At 45.8% G+C, this 19,349-nt stretch overlaps 1 protein-coding gene across 3 annotated transcripts in view; it reads right to left on the bottom strand.

Annotated features, from left to right (window-relative positions):
• The window catches only part of cln8 (CLN8 transmembrane ER and ERGIC protein), a 64,127-nt gene extending 45,174 nt beyond the window's left edge, over positions 1 to 18,953 (bottom strand). The window contains exons 1-2 of one of the 3 annotated variants that reach the window (XM_038800407.1): positions 18,857 to 18,953; positions 4,001 to 4,110 (exon numbers count right to left, since the gene is read on the bottom strand). The gene's annotated coding sequence lies outside the window, so the exon portion shown is untranslated. Of the gene's footprint in view, positions 1 to 4,000; positions 4,111 to 18,705; positions 18,822 to 18,856 lie in introns of those variants that run through there. The other 2 variants (XM_038800409.1, XM_038800412.1) reach the window with 2 other exon arrangements.
• Between the last annotated feature and the right edge of the window lie 396 nt (positions 18,954 to 19,349).

Below are 19,349 nucleotides of genomic sequence, written 5' to 3'. Positions count from 1 at the left end.
GGACAGAGTGGGAACTGGAGGCTGGGTAGATCTGCCGGTTAGCGGGATGGACCGCCAGGGAGTAGCGCCTTACCGTGTCCGGGTGAATGAAGCTCTCGGTGCTCCCGAGTCGATGAGGCAGGAGGTCACATGGCCGTTGATGAGCACCGTCATGGAAGAGGGTGCCAGGTTGCGAGGACAGGACTGGTCGAGCGTCACGGAGGCGAGTAGCGGGCGATCGGCCAACGAGTCCGACAAGTCCGACGAGTAGCGGCAGCGACCCGGTTCCCGTCCCGAGGGGAGGACAAAATGGCGGCGTCTCGAGTACCTGTGAGGAAGAAGGTGGCGGCGCCCATGGAGCGCACATTGTGGGGGTGGGACAAGATGGCGGCGCCCATGGTGCGCACATGGTGGGGGCGGCGAAAGATGGTGGCGCCCACTGATCGCACGTGGAATCGGGGCAGCGGACGGCAGGACCCATTGTGCGATCGGCTGAGCCGAGGGGGGGGGGGGGGGGGGGGGGGGGAAGATTCGGGCGCGACAGCGGCAACTGTCCGGGACTGGCACACCGCTGAAAAGTGGCCTTTCTTGCCACAAGCTTTGCAGGTCGCGGTGCGGGCCGGGCAGTGCTGGCAGGGATGCTTCTGCTGACCACAGAAGTAGCAGCGGGGACCCCCAGGGTGCGCGGCGCTGCGAGCATCGCAGGCGTAGTGCGCGGGGGCAGCTGCTGGGGGGGCCGGTTGCAGGGTCCACGAGGGGTAGGACGGGTGGGCCATTTGCGGGGTCCACGAGGGGTAGGACGGGTGGGCCGAGTGGCTAGCGAGGTAGGATCGCGCACTACGGGAGGCAGCCGTCATTGATAGCGCCAGAGTCTTTGCAGCCGCGAGGTCGAGAGCGGCCCCCTCCAGCAGTCGTTGCGGATGCCAGACCCGCAACAAAGGTATCCCGGAATGTTCTGTGGCTGTGAGGGCCCGGCAGTCGCAGTCTCGTACTAGAGGTATAAGGGCCCTCCAAAAGTCCTCAATCGACTCACCTGGCTGTTGGATGCAAGTGGAGAGTAGATGTCTCGCAAACAGGGTGTTCGTCGACTATGCGTAGTTCTCTTTGAGCAGTTCCATGGCCCGGGCGTAGTCAGGCGCATCTCGAATTAGCGGAAACATGCTGGACCTGAGTCTCGAGTAAAGAAGCTGTTGTTTCTGAGCCTCCGAAGGTGGAGGGTCCGCTGAAGAGATGTAGGCCTCGAAAACTGCAAGCCAGTGAATGAAGTCTTTCCTGGCGTGGGGCGACTGCGGATCCAGCTGCAGGCGGTCAGGTTTGATCCTGATGTCCATGATGTATGGAAAATCTCACTGTAATAAATTGTGGCGCTAACAATTGTACACAAAGACTCGAGTGAAGTACAAGAGAGGCTTTATTACAGTGAGATGCTATTCCTCCGGCAGCAGCTGTAGAATGGCATCTCAGTGAAACTTACGAATATTTATACAGCTCCCTGTGGGCGGAGATAGCCGGCAGGGGCTTACCGGAGAAACCTGTAATACAGGTACGGCCATACATCCCCCTACTGCAAGCACACATATATACAGTGGTTGGATCACCACACACAGTTAGCATACAGTGTTCGGTTCTGGTCACCGTAATATAGAAGGATATGATTGCATTAGAGAGGGTGTAGAGGAAATTCACCAGGATGTTGCCTGGGATGGAGCATTTTAGCACTGAAGAGAGGCTGGATAAGCTTGTGTTGTTTTCTTTGGAGCAGAGAAGGCTGTGAGAGGACCTGATTGAAGTGTATAAGATGATGAGGGGTATAGATAGGTTGGATACAAGGCAGCTGTTCCCCTTAGTTGAAGGATCAACAAGGGGGCATAATTTTAAGGTGAAAGGCAGGAGGTTTAGGTAGGCGGTTTAGAGGGGATTTCAGGAACAATTTGTTCACCCGAGGGTGGTGGGAATCTGGAATGCACTGACTTTAACAGAGAGACAAATGCTTTGGCAAAGAGTCATCCAGACTTAAACATTAGCTCCCTTCTCTCTCCACAGATGCTGTCAGACCTGCTGAGATTGTCCAGTATTTTCTGCTTTGGTATCTGGAATGCACAGATACCTCACAAGCTTGAAATTTCGTAACATTCGAGGCTGTGTGTCAAGTGCAGGCTTGATGGGCCAAAGGGCCTCGTCTGTACTGTATGGTTCTACATCCAGAATCAGAGGAACATTACTGATGAACAAAATCGACATTCCATATTTATCTCAGATGAAATGTAATTACAAACATTTAAAAAGGTGACAGAAATCACAATATTCCTTCTTTCATGCTGGGATAAGACTCAATGAACATTAGCAATCCCTCCCCAGCCACTTTGACATAAGGTTGAACTTTTCCTTCCCCAAATCCTCTACAGTCAAACAGCTCAGAAGCTGTTACTGGGCCGTGATCTGGATTTTCTGTTTTTTGCTTTCCGTGACCAGACATGCAGAGACCAACTCTAGCACCGTCACTGCACAGGTTCCTCTCCAATTCAAAAACACCTGACCTGACTGGGACATATTGCCATTCCTTCAATCGGTCAGTCAAAAAATCTGTAACTCCTATCTAACAGCATTATGAGTGGATCTTCACCACACAGACTGCAGTCGTTCAAGAAGGTGGCTCAATGAGTCAATGCCAACTCAGGATTGAAAATAAGTCCTGACCTTGCCATCAGCCCCATTTCTAAAATGAATTTAGAGGGGCCCGTTGGTCGAGGGGTATGATTCTCGATTTGGGTGTCTCGGTGTCGAAATTTGAGAGAGGTCCCGGGTTCAAATCCCCGACAAGCCCTTTGAGGAGGTTTTCTGTTGGGCGGCACTGTAGCATAGTGGCTAGCACTGTGGCTTCACAGCACCAGGGTCCCAGTTTCGATTCCCTGCTGGGTTACTGTCTGTGCGGAGTCTGCACGTTCTCCCCGTGTCTGCGTGGGTTTCCTCCGGGTGCTCCGGTTTCCTCCCACAGTCCAAAGATATGCAGGTTAGGTGGATTGGCCATGCTAAATTGCCCTTAGCGTCCAAAAAAAGTTAGGAGGGGTTATTAGGTTCGGGGAATAGGGTGAAAGTGAGGGCTTAAGTGGGTCGGTGCAGACTCGATGGGCCGAATGGCCTCCTTCTGCACTGTATGTTCTATGTTTTAATTTTAAAAAACTTTAGACAATCGGATTCTTTTTTAATAAAATGGTACCAATCGCAAATAAAAAGCTATATAAATGGGCGCATTAAAGACAGGTTGAAGAAGGCAAAATCTAAATGATCAATTCCAAGCCTTACAAACCAGGAAGTTGAGTTTGATTTCTCGTCAGCGTTTGATTCATTCCCATCTGGGGTGGCAAGGTGTAACATGTGGCCACCAGTACTTCCCCAAGTTGTTCAAAGAAAGTTGCTTCACGATTCTCACTTTTTTTTTTAAATATAAATTTAGATTAGCCAATTATTTTTCCAATTAAGGGGCAATTTAGTGTGACCAATCCACCTACTCTGCACATTTTTGGGTTGTGGGGGCGAAACCCACGCAGACACGGGGAGAATGTGCAAACTCCACACGGACAGTGAACCAGAGCCGGGATCGAACCTGGGACCTCAGCGCCGTGAGGCAGCTGTGCTAACCACTAGGCCACCGTGCTGCCCTCGATTCTCACTTCTGATTTCTTTCCAGTGAGCCCTGCTGAAGTGCATATGGGAGGATGTGACCATGACTTGTCCACAGCCACACAATCAGGGATCACATGAAGACCTACTGGAACAAGGTACGGCGAGCCAAAGAACAGCTGCAGTGTCAATTCCCCAGCAACAGTAGGTGGAAAAGCAGAAAGCACACTGCAAAAAGATTTGAAGAGGTGGCTAACTCATAGGAAGCAGGGTCATCACAAAATGTCACCAATCCGAGTTCCCAGTTTCAGATGCGCCAACACATTCGCTCACTGTTGGTCGATTAGACCGGTGGCTCCAAAGTTAATCGCTGCAAAATCAAGTTTGGCTCAGTACTCACCACATGAAACAATTCGTGGAAGTTTCAAAAACCTTTTATGCTGTGGAGAATCCTTTTCCAGCCTTTGGCGACTTGCCATTTCAAATCTCTCCTTTCAATTGGCAGTCATTCTATGGATAAATAGCTGCAGCATTACCTTCATCAGGATTTCTTTTGGGAATACATATCAGATAAAAATTCAGTACCAACAGAATGGAGGTCAGCATGCAGCTGACACTGGATTTTGCTGACACACCAGGTGTATAGATCTGAAATGGAAGCACATTAGAGCCTAATGTTTAGGCTCTGGCATCAGCATAGTGGTTAGCACTGTGGCTTTACAGCGCCAGGGTCCCAGGTCCGATTCCCTTCTGGGTCACTGTCTGTGCGGAGCCTGCACGTGCATGTTCTCCCCGTGTTTGCGTGGGTTTCCTCCGAGTGTTCCGGTTTCCTCCCACGGTCCAAAGATATGCAGGTTAGGTGGATTGGCCATGATAAATTGCCCTTAGTGTCCAAAAGCTGGACTCTAGAAGCTGGCATCAGTGGAATCTGGTAATGGTAGGTCTCGATAACCTGTTACGGACTCCTGGTCAGCTCTGAACAGTGGCCAAGAGATTGGAGCTGAGCCATAACTTTTTTACATTTTAAAGTGGTGCGGAAAGATCAATTTGTTCCAGGAATGATAGGGCTTGGTTATTTTATAAACAAATTTTATTGAAACAAAAGAAAACAAAACAATATTTAAAACTTCAACTCTTAACAGTAACAGATTACATGTAGTTCTTCAACCTTAACACACGAGTTCCCATTAAACTTTAACAGAACATGCTGCTCGCATGCCACTTACACAGGCAGATAAAGGCAATATATACACAAAGCAATTTTTCTTCGGGACTTTTGTTTAGAAACTTTTCCAAAGCCTTCCTCGGTGGCAATTCCATGACCTCTCCCTGTTGATATTGAAAGCCTTCTCCCCTACCTGTTGAAAACAGGATTCTTTTTCTCTCTCTCTCTCTAAGCTCCGCCACACCCCTCAGACAAAGTTTCTCTGTGGTTTCCAGACTTGAACGTATCATCATTGATTTGGCTGTTTGATGGCCTACTCCCATTTAAACAAAAAACAGAGCCATGCTATTGATATGCAACTAACCTCTCATTGACAGACAAAGAGGCTATCAGACTCTGCAATGGGTTGATGGCTGGTCAGACAGGAGTGTCCCAAAGGACAATGGCTCAGGAGCACCCTGTGTATCCCCACTAATGAATTTAATTCTGACTGCGACAATGTAACTCGGCCAGGTGTGGGCGTATCAGGTTTTTTACCCCCTCAGTCTGTTCAACCCCCAAATTGCCTGCCACATCTTAGATGTAATTTCTGCACCCAGGTTCCTAATATCTCTCTCACGTAACAAACCCTAGAAAAGTAAAACTTAAAACATACTTTATTAATTCCCGTACATCCCCTCCTGCTAGAAGGCATAAATTATTTGCCAAGTATATGCCAAAATAAGTTGACCAAAAGGACAATATGACTTGCTTCCCAGACTACCTCTAACACTCAGCAAGAGAAGGTTGTATGTGGGCCAGCAGTTTTTAAAAAAACAATTATTCTAGTATTCACTAAAAGCAAATTGAAGCGGGGAGGAGGGGGCAGTGGTAAAACCTGATTCATTCCAGTAATTTGAATGCAATTGACGTTAAACTGACTGGTCTGTCCTAACCAGATTTCTTCCACTTTAAATATTTGGAGTAATATTTAAAATTTCCAAGCCAGAGACAGAATTTCTGAAGGCAGAGCGGGTTGGAAAATCATCAGTGCATCTTCAATTTCCTTCTTTATCTTTTATCACCCTGGGGTAGAACCATGCAGCCCCCACGGCTTGTCAATTATATCTTTTTCTCCATTCCCATTTTTAAACTTGTATTACAATCTACCAAATTCCTCTCCTTCCTATGTCTGAATGTTTTTTTCCCGAGGCTGGTATTTCACCATACCCCATCACACAATCACCATGGTCCCACATGCAAACTTTAAGTGGCCCATACTCCTATTTAAAAATCTATTCATAAACATCTTTGCGGTTAGTCTTGATATTGCTCGCAGTTTCTTTGAGATTATTTTCTTTGCACCCCTTCGTTGTTTTATTTTATAGCTCTCAAAGGTCTGCTCGATTTGACTTTGTGTGTCATACTGATACTGCCTTGCCCTTCATTTGCTGACAACTGCTTTAAATGCATAAGTAAAGCCTGACATTCTCTAAGTACCAGAAAGTGAAAGTATTACCGGAGCCTGAAATCAAGGGTGATGCAGAGGATTAAATGAGGCCCTCATCTTTTATCTCTGGATGATTAAAATCTAGTTCAGACTAATGGATTCAAGTCTTCTAATAGCAAGGACACTTAAGAAACACACTTGGGAAGTTTTAATCCAGCTCTACAAATAATGGGCTGAGCTGGTATCATTCAAGTACTCCACGTACAGCATTTGTTTAGAAAATGTCAACTTGAAGCAGTAGACCAAGCAAGATAGGGCAGAGTGGAAGGAGCATTATTTTGCATCTAACCATACTATCCTTGAAAGAAATCACCAACCATCATTATTACCAGTTCTGAGAGCTACAACTGGAACTTTATCTAATGACATAGGAGGGTGAACAGCCAGCTGTTGTGGTGCACATAGGCACCGACGATATAGTAAAAAACGGAACGAGGTCCGACAAGCTGACTTCAGGGAGTTAGGAGTTAAACTAAAAAGTAGGACCTCAAAGTTAGTAATCTCAGGATTGCTACCAGTGCCACGAGCTAGTCAGAATAGGGAATGTCAGGATAGATACGATGAATGCGTGGCTCGAGAGATGGTGAAAGAGGGAGGGATTCAGATTCCTGGGGCATTGGAACTGGTTCTGGGGGAGGCGGGACCAGTACATACCGGACGGTCTGCACAAGGGCAGGAACCGATGTCCTGGGGGGGGGGGGGGGGGGTGTTTGCTAGAGCTGTTGGGGAGGGTTTAAACTAATGTGGCAGGGGGATGGGAACCGATGCAGGAAGTCAGAAGGTAGTAAAACAGGGACAGAAACAAAAGGCAGTAAGGGGGGGGGGGGGGAAGTGTATGGCAGAGAAGCCATACTCAAAAATCAGAAAGGGCGACTGTGCAAGGTACAGTGACTGAGGAGAGCTCAGTGAATAGGCCCAGTAATACTAAAAGGAATAAAATGGGAAGTAAAAACATAAATAGTAAGCAAAGTTTTATGGGTTCAACGACAAGGAAAATTAGGAGAAAAGTTAAGAGGAAGTATAACTTAGAAGAGGTTACTGATCGAGGTGTTATGATTCAAAACAGAGGTATAAAAGCCAAGATAAGTGTACTTTACCTGAATGCTCGTAGTATTCGGAATAAGGTAAATGAGTTGATGGCGCAAATCATCGTGAATGACTATGATTTAGTGGCATTTAGTGAAACATGGTTAAATGATGGGAGTTAAATATCCGAGGGTATCAAACTTTTCGGAAGGACAGAGTGGATGGTAAGGAAGGTGGTGCAGCTGTTTTATTTAAGGATGACATCCGGGCAATAGTAAGGGATGACATCGGTGCTATGGAGGACAAGATCCATTTGGGTGGAAATCAGGAATAGTAAGGCAACAATGTCACTGATAGGAGTAGTCTATAGGCCACCAAATAGTAACATTATGGTGGGGCAAATAGTAACATTATAACTGATGCATGTAGAAATGGTAGAGCAGTTATCATGGGGGATTTTAATCTACATGTCGATTGGTTTAACCAGGTTGGTTAAGGCAGCCTTGAGGAGGAGTTTATAGAATGTATCCACGATAGTTTCCTAGAACAGTAGAACAAGCGGTCCTAGATCTGGTCCAGTGTAATGAGACAGGATTGATTAATGATCTCATAGTTAGGGATTCTCTCGGAATGAGCAATCACAATATGGTGGAATTTAAAATACAGATGGAGGGTGAGAAGGTAAAATCAAACACTAGTGTTTTGTGCTTAAACAAAGGAGATTACAATGGGATGAGAGAAGAACTAGCTCAGGTAGACTGGGAGCAAAGACTTTATGGTGAAACAGTTGAGGAACAGTGGAGAACCTTCCAAGCGATTTTTCACAGTGTCTATACCAACAAAAAGGAAGTACGGTAGAAAGAGGGAAAACTGACCATGGATATCTACGGAAATAAGGGAGAGTATCAAATTGAAGGAAAAAGCATATAAAGTGGCAAAGATTAGGGGGAGACTTGAGGACTGGGAAATCTTTAGCAGGCAACAGAAAGCTACTAAAAAAGCTATAAAGAAGAGTAAGATAGATTATGAGAGTAAACTTGCTCAGAATATAAAAACAAATAGTAAACGTTTCCACAAATATATAAAACAAAAAAGAGTGGCTAAGGTAACTTTTGGTCCTTTAGAGGATGAGAAAGGAGATTTAATAATGGGAGATGAGGAAATGGCTGAGGAACTGAACAGGCTTTTTGGGTCGGTCTTCACAGTGGAAGACACAAATAACATGCCAGTGACTGATAGAAAGGAGGCTATGACAGGTGAGGACCTTGAGATGATTGTTATCATGAGGGAGGTAGTGATGGGAAAGCTAATGGGGCTAAAGGTAGACAAGTCTCCTGGCCCTGATGGAATGCATCCCAGAGTGCTAAAAGAGATGGCTAGGGAAATTGGAAATGCACTAGTGATAATTTACCAAAATTGACTACTCTCTCGGGTGGTCCCGGTGGATTGGAAATTAGCAAACGTGACACCACTGTTTAAAAAAGGAGGTAGGCAGAAAGCGGGTAATTATAGGCCAGTGAGCTTAACTTCGGTAGTAGGGAAGATGCTGGAATCTATCATCAAGGAAGAAATAGCGAGACATCTGGATGGAAATTGTCCCATTGGGCAGGCACAGCATGGGTTCAGAAAGGGCAGATCGTGCCTAACTAATTTAGTGGAATTTTTTGAGGACATTACCAGTGCGGTAGATAATGGGGAGCCAATGGATGTGGTATATCTAGATTTCCAGAAAGCCTTTGACAAGGTGCCACACAAAAGGTTGCTGCATAAGAAAAAGATGCATGACATTAAGGGTAAAGTAGTAGCATGGATAGAGGATTGGTTAATTAATAGAAAGCAAAGAGTGGGGATTAATGGGTGTTTCTCTGGTTGGCAATCAGTAGCTAGTGGTGTCCCTCAGGGATCAGTGTTGGGCCCACAATTGTTCACAATTTACATAGATGATTTGGAGTTGGGGACCAAGGGCAATGTGTCCAAGTTTGCAGACGACACGAAGATGAGTGGCAAAGCAAAAAGTGCAGAGGATATTGGAAGCCTGCAGAAGGATTTGGATAAGTGAATGGGCTAGGGTCTAGCAGATAGAATACAATGTTGACAAATGTGAGGTTATCCATTTTGGTAGGAATAACAGCAAAAGGGATTATTATTTAAATGATAAAATGTTAAAACATGCTGCTGTGCAGAGAGACTTGGGTGTGCTAGTGCATGAGTCACAGAAGGTTGGTTTACAGGTGCAACAGGTGATTAAGGCGGCAAATGGAATTTAGTCCTTCACTGCTGGAGGGATGGAGTTTCAGACTAGGGAGGTTATGCTGCAATTATACAAGGTGTTAGCGAGGCCACACCTGGAGTATTGTGTTCAGTTTTGGTCTCCTTAACTGAGAAAGGACGTACTGGCGCTGGAGGGTATGCAGAGGAGATTCACGAGGTTAATCCCAGAGCTGAAGGGGTTGGATTACGAGGAGAGGTTGAGAAGACTGGGACTGTACTCGTTGGAATTTAGAAGGATGAGGGGGGATCTTATAGAAACATATTAAATTATGAAGGGAATAGATAGGATAGATGCGGGCAGGTTGTTTCCACTGGCGGGAGAAAGCAGAACTCGGCAGCACAGCCTCAAAATAAGGGGAAGTAGATTCAGGACTGAGTTTAGGAGGAACTTCTTCACCCAAAGGGTTGTGAATCAACGGAATTCCTTGCCCAATGAAGCAGTTGAGGCTCCTTCATTAAGTCTTTTTAAGATAGAAATAGCCAGTTTTTTTGAAGAATAAAGGGATTAAGGGTTATGGTGTTCGGGCCGGAAAGTGGAGCTGAGTCCACAAAAGAGCAGCCATGATCTCATTGCATGGCGGAGCAGGCCCGAGGGGCCAGATGGCCTACTCCTGTTCCTTGTTCTTACGTTCTTATGTAGTCTGTTCTGTACACAGACGCAGAATGAGTGCATCAATAGATTTTTTTGTCTGCACTTCAGGAGTGCAATGGAATGCTCTCCACTTGCCTGAATGGGTGCAACACAAACAACAGCCAAGAATCTGACGGGAAAGATGGCCAACATTGTGCCGTGAGACTTGATAGTCAAAAGAGGCCAACAGATTTGTCTGTGCGAGAAACTGCCTCTCTGGAGAATGGGTTTCATGGGAACAGACAGAAGGATAGTTTGCAACTGGACATTTTGATGATGACATTATGTTTTGGAACAGTGAGAACAAGCCACTCTCAAGGACGAATGTCTACATACTACAGGATTGTTTATAAAAAGTAGCAGCTTTAAGATCTCAACGGCAATAACCCTGGGGATCAAGACAAGACCCGGGTTTGGTCATGGAACATAGAATATTACAGCACAGTACAGGAGTTTTTTTACAGCTGCTACATGACCTCATGGCTCCGAATCTCAATCCCTCTACCAATAAAAGCTAACACACCGGAAGCCTTCTTAACAACCCTCTCAACCTGGGTGGCAACTTTCACTTACAGCATATACCCGAGCGAGCCTGGACAATTTGTCTCTATCAGGTTATAGCTAAAGTTGGAGTTAAATAATAAAAGCTGCAATAATCAAACTTGCATTTGTCTGTTTCATCAGTTGCTGCCAGAAAAGGACAGCAACATATTGGCACCCCAGATGGGAAATGTCTAGATTTTAGACTAATTGGACTGATTCAGAGTTAAACATCTCAATTGCCCAGCCTGAATTAAGAGGGCAGATGATGGCCAAGATTAAATGGGTGAAGGGGGCATAAACAAAGGACTGGTCAGCCGATTAGTTCAGAGGGCATGTTCAAACGACCGACATTGCAGACAAAAAGATTAAAGTGACTAATGGTTAATAACAAAAGTAAGCTCCATTAATCAACCTTGAGGGATGTCCAGCAAACCTCAAGTATGTAGATGAGGAGAAACCAGATGGGAAGTTAGCACCAAAAGTATCTGGAAAGGAGTTTAAAAGGATTAAGAGGCACTCTCTTCTTTTCCTCTCTGCCAGATTGGCGCCACTCCCCAAAACAAGATTTACAGCAGAACACCCCCCCCCCCCCCCCCCCCCCACCCCCCACCCCACAAGATTGTGGAGCAGTAAAATCAAAGTAATAATGACTTTGGCATATGCTAGAATGCGACTGATAGACAATTTAGCAACAGAGACAGGAGCAAATGATGCCCTGGGAGCTTACATAGAACATACAGTGCAGAAGGAGGCAATTCGGCCCATCGAGTCTGCACCGACCCACTTAAGCCCTCACTTCCACCCTATTCCCTTAACCCAATAACCTCTCCTAACCTTTTTGATCACTGAGGGCAATTTATCATGGCCAATCCACCTAACCTGCATATCTTTGGACTGTGGGAGGAAACCGGAGCACCCGGTGGAAACCCACGCAGACACGGAGAGAACGTGCAGACTCCGCACAGACAGTGACCCAACGGGGAATCGAGCCTGGGTCAGAAAGGAAACGAGTTGGAGAAATTCCTGAATAAGTTGGTCTACAGAGCACATCCGAGTGCCTTACAGTAAAATATGTAAAGACTGAAGCAAACTGTGAATGAGCTGCAGAATGGAACGGATGCATCAGTTACATTGGTAACAGGAGGCACATGATAGGGTATGTCCTGCTAAGAAAAAAACTACCACTGTTAGACCAAGGATTGGAACAAGATATTGATTTACAGTCAGAAAATATCTGACCAAGTGTGAAGTTAGAAGATGTAGGGAGGATTTTGAGGCAGTTAATTCAGCGACAAAGTGCTGCCTCCTGTGAAGCAGACCAGTCTCAGTGTTTAGTTCAAATGCAAACACCATGTTACAAATCAGCCATCAGCAAGCAGTTCTAGTGGTCATCTCCAAAACTGGGACAGTTAAAAGCACTCCTCCCTCTTCTCTGTCTCTCCTGTGATAAGGAAATTGGGACGTGAGGTCAGACATGTGACCCTTACTCCACGTTTCTTTGTTGAAGGAATACCACACATTCAAGTCAAATCATTCTTGAGGCAGTGTGTTGTGCGCAAGCATCGTAGATTCAAAGAATTTGTTTGGGAAGGGAACTAAATTAATTTAATTTGAACTGCTGAGAGTTTCTGTTTAAAATAAATTTGAACTGTACTAGAATTCAAAAGGGTTGTTCTCAAGTTTGAAATAATGAAGCTGTGAAGGTCTGTCTGTTCCAAAACAAAGATAAGAAGAATTTGGTAGCAATACAATTTGAATTTTCCAAAAGAGGAGTTATTTTCACAAAATCTCTCTTATAACTTTGGTTAAGTAGTATTTATTGGAAATTGAAAGGGAAATGGATAGAGAACAGAAATAATAATAATCTTTATTGTCACAAGTATGCTTACATTAAGACTGCAATGAAGTTACAGTGAAAAGCCCCTAATCGCCACACGCCGGCGCCTGTTCGGGTACAAAGAGGGAGAATTCAGAATGTCCAATTCACCTAACAAGCACGTCTTTTGGGACTTGTGGGAGGAAACCGGAGCACCCGGAGGAAACCCACGCAGACACACGGAGAATGTGCAGATTCCGTAGACAGTGACCCAAGCTGGGAATGAAACCTGGGACCCTGGCTCTGTGAAGCAACAGTGCTAACCACTGTGCTACCGTGCTGAAATTGACATAATAAAGACGCGGAAATAGAAAATTTAAAACAAGAGTTTATTGCTACAATATCAGTTTACTTACCGAGGTGCAAAAGAATCAGCTGAATTTGTTACATAGGAACAAATTCCAAATGGAAACTGAGAAGGCTTATCAGGAAAAGGAGCAAGTTGTGTGAATGAAGCTCAGCTCAGAAAGAAATTAAAAGTTGAATAAGAGATGTGGTAATTTACAAGGAGCCATAAAAGTGTTACATCAAATGAGTGAAACCTTTCAACATCAAATCGCTGACCACAGATGTCAGCATGAGACAGATAAGTTTTAGTCACAACTCCAGATCCAGAGGGATCTGATGTGCACCTTTTGAGCTGTAGAATCAAAGAATATGGAAGAAGGGGAGGTAGATTGGGGTGAACTAGGCCAAGCCACTCAAGAATAAAGCAATTGGGAGGAAGTAGAGAGGCCTAACCCTCCTCCTCCTCGATCTGAACATCTTAACCCACCGCTATAACCAATTCCCATGAAACCCACCACAACACAGACCAGGGTCATAGAGTATAACACGCCACATACAATAGCAGAGAGAGTAAAACAAAATCCCAGTATACAAGCCTTACAAGACCCAGGGGCAACACTTGAGTAAACAAATACGGCCTTATTAACGGCTGTGGGATACAGTAGAGAGGACCTGGTACAAGGTCTGATTAAATGCATGCAGAGGAAAGGGGAATGTCACACGTCCTTTGCTAACCACCTGTGGACACTAATGCTCCACGGCTGTGGTACTACAGTTAAGAGAACCGGAACACCTACCTTCCTCACAGACTATCGCTATTACAAAGGGGAATTGCATGTATGTCTGGTTTTGACAGCGAATGATCCGGGGGGGGACACACACCAAGGCTCGGACTGGTTGCCACCGCCCCCATCCTTAAAACTTTTGTTGAGCCACAGATGAGGATTTGGTGCAGATCAGGGATGGAGTATTTCTGGCGTCTTATAACAAATGAAAAGGCTGAATTTACAAACAGACTACGTGGGCCCCTTGTCACCATGTAATGGGGGTTACAAATACATCTTTGTCATCACCGATACCTTTAGTAAATGGATTGAAGCATTCCCTACCAGGATGGACATGACAAACTAGCAGCAAATGTGCAGGTACAGCTGGTGTTCACTAAATGGCGACTTCCCCATAACATTGAATCAGACCAAAGAACTGATTTCACCACAGAGATGATGCAGAGTGTAATGACCGGTTTTGTTGCATATAGCAGCCTATCCTATTAGGGCAGCACGGTAGCATGGTGGTTAGCACAAATGCTTCACAGCTCCAGGGTCCCAGGTTCGATTCCCGGCTGGGTCACTGTCTGTGCAGAGTCTGCACGTCCTCCCCGTGTGTGCGTGGGTTTCCTCCGGGTGCTCCGGTTTCCTCCCACAGTCCAAAGATGTGCGGGCTAGGTGGATTGGCCATGCTAAATTGTCCATAGTGTCCTAAAAAGTAAGGTTAAGGGGGGGGTTGTTGGGTTATGGGTATAGGGTGGATACGTGGGTTTGAGTAGGGTGATCATTACTCGGCACAACATCGAGGGCCGAAGGGCCTGTTCTGTGCTGTACTGTTCTATCCTCCACAGTGCAGCGGTATAGTGGAAAGAAGGGGGGGTGGTTTCGGGGGTGGCAACAAGCGGGGATTGAGTAGTTTGGGGATCTATTCATTGTTGGTGGAAGAGTTAGAGTTGCCTACCAGGAATGGGTTCCAGTATTCGCAGGCGAGGGATTTTGTCCGGAAGCAGGTACCATCCTTTCCTCACCTGCCACCCCAGGGCCTACAGGACAAGGTGGTGTCAAGAACAGGGGTAGAGGAAGGAAATGTGTCAGAAATTTACAAGCTGATGGATTGGGAGCCCCAATAGGGGTAGTGAAGCACAGGTGAGAGGAAAAGTTGGGTCAGGTTGGGTTGGAGGCTGAGCTGTGGGAGGAGGCTCTGTAGAGCGTGAATGCATCCTCGTCAGGCATTAGGCTTAGCCTTATTCAGTTTAAGGTGGTCCACAGGACGCACATAACGGTGGCTAGGATGAGCAAGTTTTTTGAAGGGGTAGAAGATAGGTGTGGGTGGTGTGCTGGTGGGCCCTCAAATCATGTCCATCGGGTGTGTCCGAAGCTAGGGGGATTCTGGCAGGGGTTTTCCGACGTTATGTCAGAGGTCCTGATAAAGGTGAAGGTGATCCCAAGTCCAGAAGTCCAGAAGTGGTGATCTTTGCAGTGTCAGAAGGCCTGGGAGTTCAGGGGGTGAGAGAGACCAATGTTAGCAATGAGAGAGACCTGGTAGCTCAGAGATGGGTATTAACATAGAACATACAGTGCAGAAGGAGGCCATTTGGCCCATCGTGTCTGCACCGACCCACTTACGCCCTCACCTCAATCCTATCCCCTTACCCTAATAACCCCTCCTATACCTTTTTGGATACTAAGGGCAATTTAACATGGCCAATCCACCTAACCTGCACGACTTTGGACTGTGGGAGGAAACCGGAGCACCCGGAGGAAACCCATGCAGGCACGGGGAGAAGGTGCAGACTCCACACAGACAGTGACCCAGCAGGGAATCGAACCTGGGACCTTGGAGCTGTGAAGCCACAATGCTAACCACTATGCTACTGTGCTGCCCCTTTATTATTAGAATGGAGGGACTAGGGGCCACTGAAACTGGGGTGTGTGGGTGAGTGACCAGGCAGAGTTTCTCAGGCTAGAAAAAATAAAGTTTGCCTTGAGAGGGTCTGTGGAGGGATTGTCCGGCGAAGGCAGCCGCCATCAACTTCTTCGAGAATAATTAAGATGTCACCAGTGGGTTGGGGGGGGGGGGAAGATAAATAAAATGGAGAGGTAGGGGAGCTGGGGTGTGGGGGTGCAGGATGGTGGGGTGTTAGGTATTTAGTTGAGTTAGTTATTTGCATTGAATTGCATTAGTGTTGGCTTGTTTTGTTTTGTGGTTATGTTTGATGTGGAAATATATAAATGCTTCAATTAAATATTTTTCAAAAAAAAGGAAATTAAGGAAATGAGTTAGTGGGATGATATTTGGAACTGGGGAACAAATATACAGCTTTACCCAGTGGAATAAATTATATTGTATTTAGTAATAATAGCTACTAATGTAATTGTTTTAATTAGTTATGATAAGCTGTAATGTAGCTTGGACTTGAATATCAGCCCGAACTGGCGAAGGTTTTCTGTGATCCGCTTCACTCAATTCAGCGAATCAAAGGGGGGGAATGATGGGCAAGTTGGCCAATATTATGCTGTGAGGCATGATGGTAAAAGAAGTCAACAGATTTATCTGTGTGAAAAACTGCCTCTGCAGAATTAATTTCATTGGGACAGAATGATGGCTTGCAACTGGACATTTTGTTCTATCGGGGTAGTGTACTTTTGTTCAAGTTGTGAGTCTTGGAACTAATTTAAATGTGTAAAATCAGCACATAGCTAAAATCTGAGTTAAATAATGGCGGTTTATCTCAGTGGGCTAGACAGCTGGTTTGTAATGCAGAACAAGGCCAGCAGCACGGGTTCAATTCCCGTACCGGCTTACCCGAACAGGCACCGGAATGTGGCATTGAGGGGCTTTTCACAGTAACTTCATACTTGTGACAATAAAAGATCATTATTATTATTAAAGCTGTATAAATCAAACTTGGAGCGAGTATCAATATTTGTCTGTTTTGTCAGTTGATTCCAGCAGAGGGCAGGAACAAAGCTCAATACCATCCAGGACAAAGTAGCCTGTTTGATTTGCATCCGATTCACCATACTCATCATTTGGTGCACACTGTTGCTACTGTGTGCACTATCTACAAGGTAATAATCTATAATCTTTATGAGTATCACAAGTAGGCTTACATTAACACTGCAATGAAGTTACTGTGAAAATCCCCTAGTCGCCACACTCGGGCGCCTGTTCTGGTAAACCGAGGGAGACTGCAGTGACTCACCAAATACTTTAGACAGCACATTGGAAACTCATGACCTCTACCACGCTGAAGCAGATACCGGTGAGCACCACCACCTGCACATTTTCCTCCAAGCACACATCATTCTGACTTGGAAATATATAGCCACTCCTTCACTGTAGCTGGGTCAAAATCCTACAAGTCCGTCCCCAACGGCACAGTGGGTGTACCTATACCTCATGGGCTGCAGGGGTTCAGAGGCAGCTCACCACCACCTTCTCAGGAACAGTTAGGTGTGGACAATAAATGCTGGTCTAGCCAGCAACATCACATCCCACGAAAGAATTAAAAAAAACTGTTAGTAATATTACAGCACCCAAAACAAATCAATATTGTAATTAGTTTTAGTTATTGGACTGGGGCATGTGGACAGACACACGACAGAAAGAATCACTACGTGCAGAAAACACAGACCAGACACAGCTCTACCGTATCAAATTTTCAGATTAGCACCCGCCATTTCTATCCATGGGTCACACGTTTGTTTGTTTTCCCCTGCCTGACCATCACCAGCTCTAATCAAGAGACTCATCACTTTTGTCTACAAAATTATGAGGGGCATAGACAGAGTGGATAGTCAGAGGTTTTTCCCCAGGGTAGAGGGGTCAATTACCAGGGGGCATAGGTTTAAGGTGCGAGGGGCAAGGTTTAGAGGAGATGTACGAGGCAAGTTTTTTTTTACACAGAAGGTAGTGGGTGCCTGGAACTCGCTGCCGGAGGAAGTGGTGGAAGCAGGGACGATAGTGACATTTAAGGGACATCTTGACAAATACATGAATAGGATGGGAATAGAGGTTTACGGACCCAGGAAGTGTAGAAGATTTTAGTTTAGTCGGGCAGCATGGTCGGCGCAGGCTTGGAGGGCCGAAGGGCCTGTTCCTGTGCTGTACTTTTCTTTGTTCTTTCTTTGATAAAATCTCAATTAACTTTCTGTGCTGACTGACCAACCACTAATTTGCGACTTTACTTCCAGCATTCACGCTTATTCTCTACTTCCTCAACCAACCTCATGGGTGCTTACGGCATCTCGGTGTAACCAAATTGGCTGCCAGATTAGGATACACTATCACGGATAATTTACACTTCAAAAACAATTATCTGCCCACAAAGCACTTTGGGACGTTATGAGGGCATTAAACATACAATTATTGTAAAGCTTTATTTCTTTACTTTAAACAAAGATGTGCCCTTCAACCAACCTGGGTCACAGCAATGGAATCTGGTCAGAATTTCCCCCAAAGAATTGCACGTAATTTTGAAAATCAATTCTCAAACATAGGATTGTTACGAGCAAGATTCAGCTTGTTTAACTCTTGTTCTGTGCTACTAGTTTACTATTTAATTTTTATTAAACTCTAGCAAATACTCGGCCCAACAAGACATAATCCTTCGAACCAATAAATGGGTAAATGAGGCAATAGAGGAAGTGGGGTAGCATTTAACAGGCAAACAGAAAGTGAAGATTTCTCAGTAGTCTGGATTGGTTACTTCTGACTTTTGGTGACTTCTAGCTATCAGCTTTCAATGATACAAAAAAAATTATCATCACTTCAGGATAGCCACAAAACACTTTACCACTAATCAATTACTTTGAAAATCCAGTTACCATCTGCCAAATAGAACTATCTGCTGTTCAGAATCAATAGTTTATCCCCACACGAACCACCACCTCAGGTCTGCCCCCAGATTAACCCCATCCCAATTTTACCCTCCATGCTGACCCCAGGTTTACCCTCAACATTGATGATCATCCCAAGTTACCTTCCATCCTGCCCACCACCCCAGATTTACCCTCCACATCAACCAGGTTGAAGACTTGAATTACCCCACGGTGACGATTTTCTGGAGTTTAAAGCAACGTTGCTTTTTACGTTGCTTTTACCCGGCTTTAAAGCACACTGACCATTCCCTTGCGTTGAAAGCCCTGGTTAGCCTCCCTCCCCAGATTGACCATCACCCGCCGCCGCCATACTCACCCCCTCTCTGTCTGGGTATCCGCGCTGCCACTCCGGTGGGATGAACCCCGCTGCTCACGTGACCCCCAGCCTGACGCGCCTCCGCAGAGCGAGCCCTGCCCCCGTTCTGATTGGCGGCGGCGGCGCACGCGTAACAACAGATTCGGCTTTACCATTGGCCGAAAGCGACATCTACCCAATGGCTTCAGCCAATAGACAGAGGTGGGCGGACACCACGAGGCGTCTCAGCTGATTGGAATGCTGGCCCCTCCCCTCAGTGTGCTGTGAGTCCAGTCCAGGGAATGAGCCTTTGATCACTGCAGTGCAGAAGGCGGCCATTTGACCCATCAAGTCTGCACCGACTCTCCAAAAGGGTGCCTGACCCCATCCAAACCGTACATCCCTGGAAACAAAGGTGCAATTTAGCATGGCCAATCCACCTAACCTGCACGTCTTTGGACTGTAGGAGGAAAATGGAGCACCCGGAGGAAGCCAAGCATACAAGGGGAGAACG

This window comes from Scyliorhinus canicula, chromosome 6 (assembly GCF_902713615.1).
Source record: "Scyliorhinus canicula chromosome 6, sScyCan1.1, whole genome shotgun sequence".
Lineage (NCBI taxonomy): Eukaryota > Metazoa > Chordata > Chondrichthyes > Carcharhiniformes > Scyliorhinidae > Scyliorhinus > Scyliorhinus canicula.
Note: the sequence above shows the minus strand (reverse complement) of the source record. Positions and strands in the feature narration are given on the sequence as shown.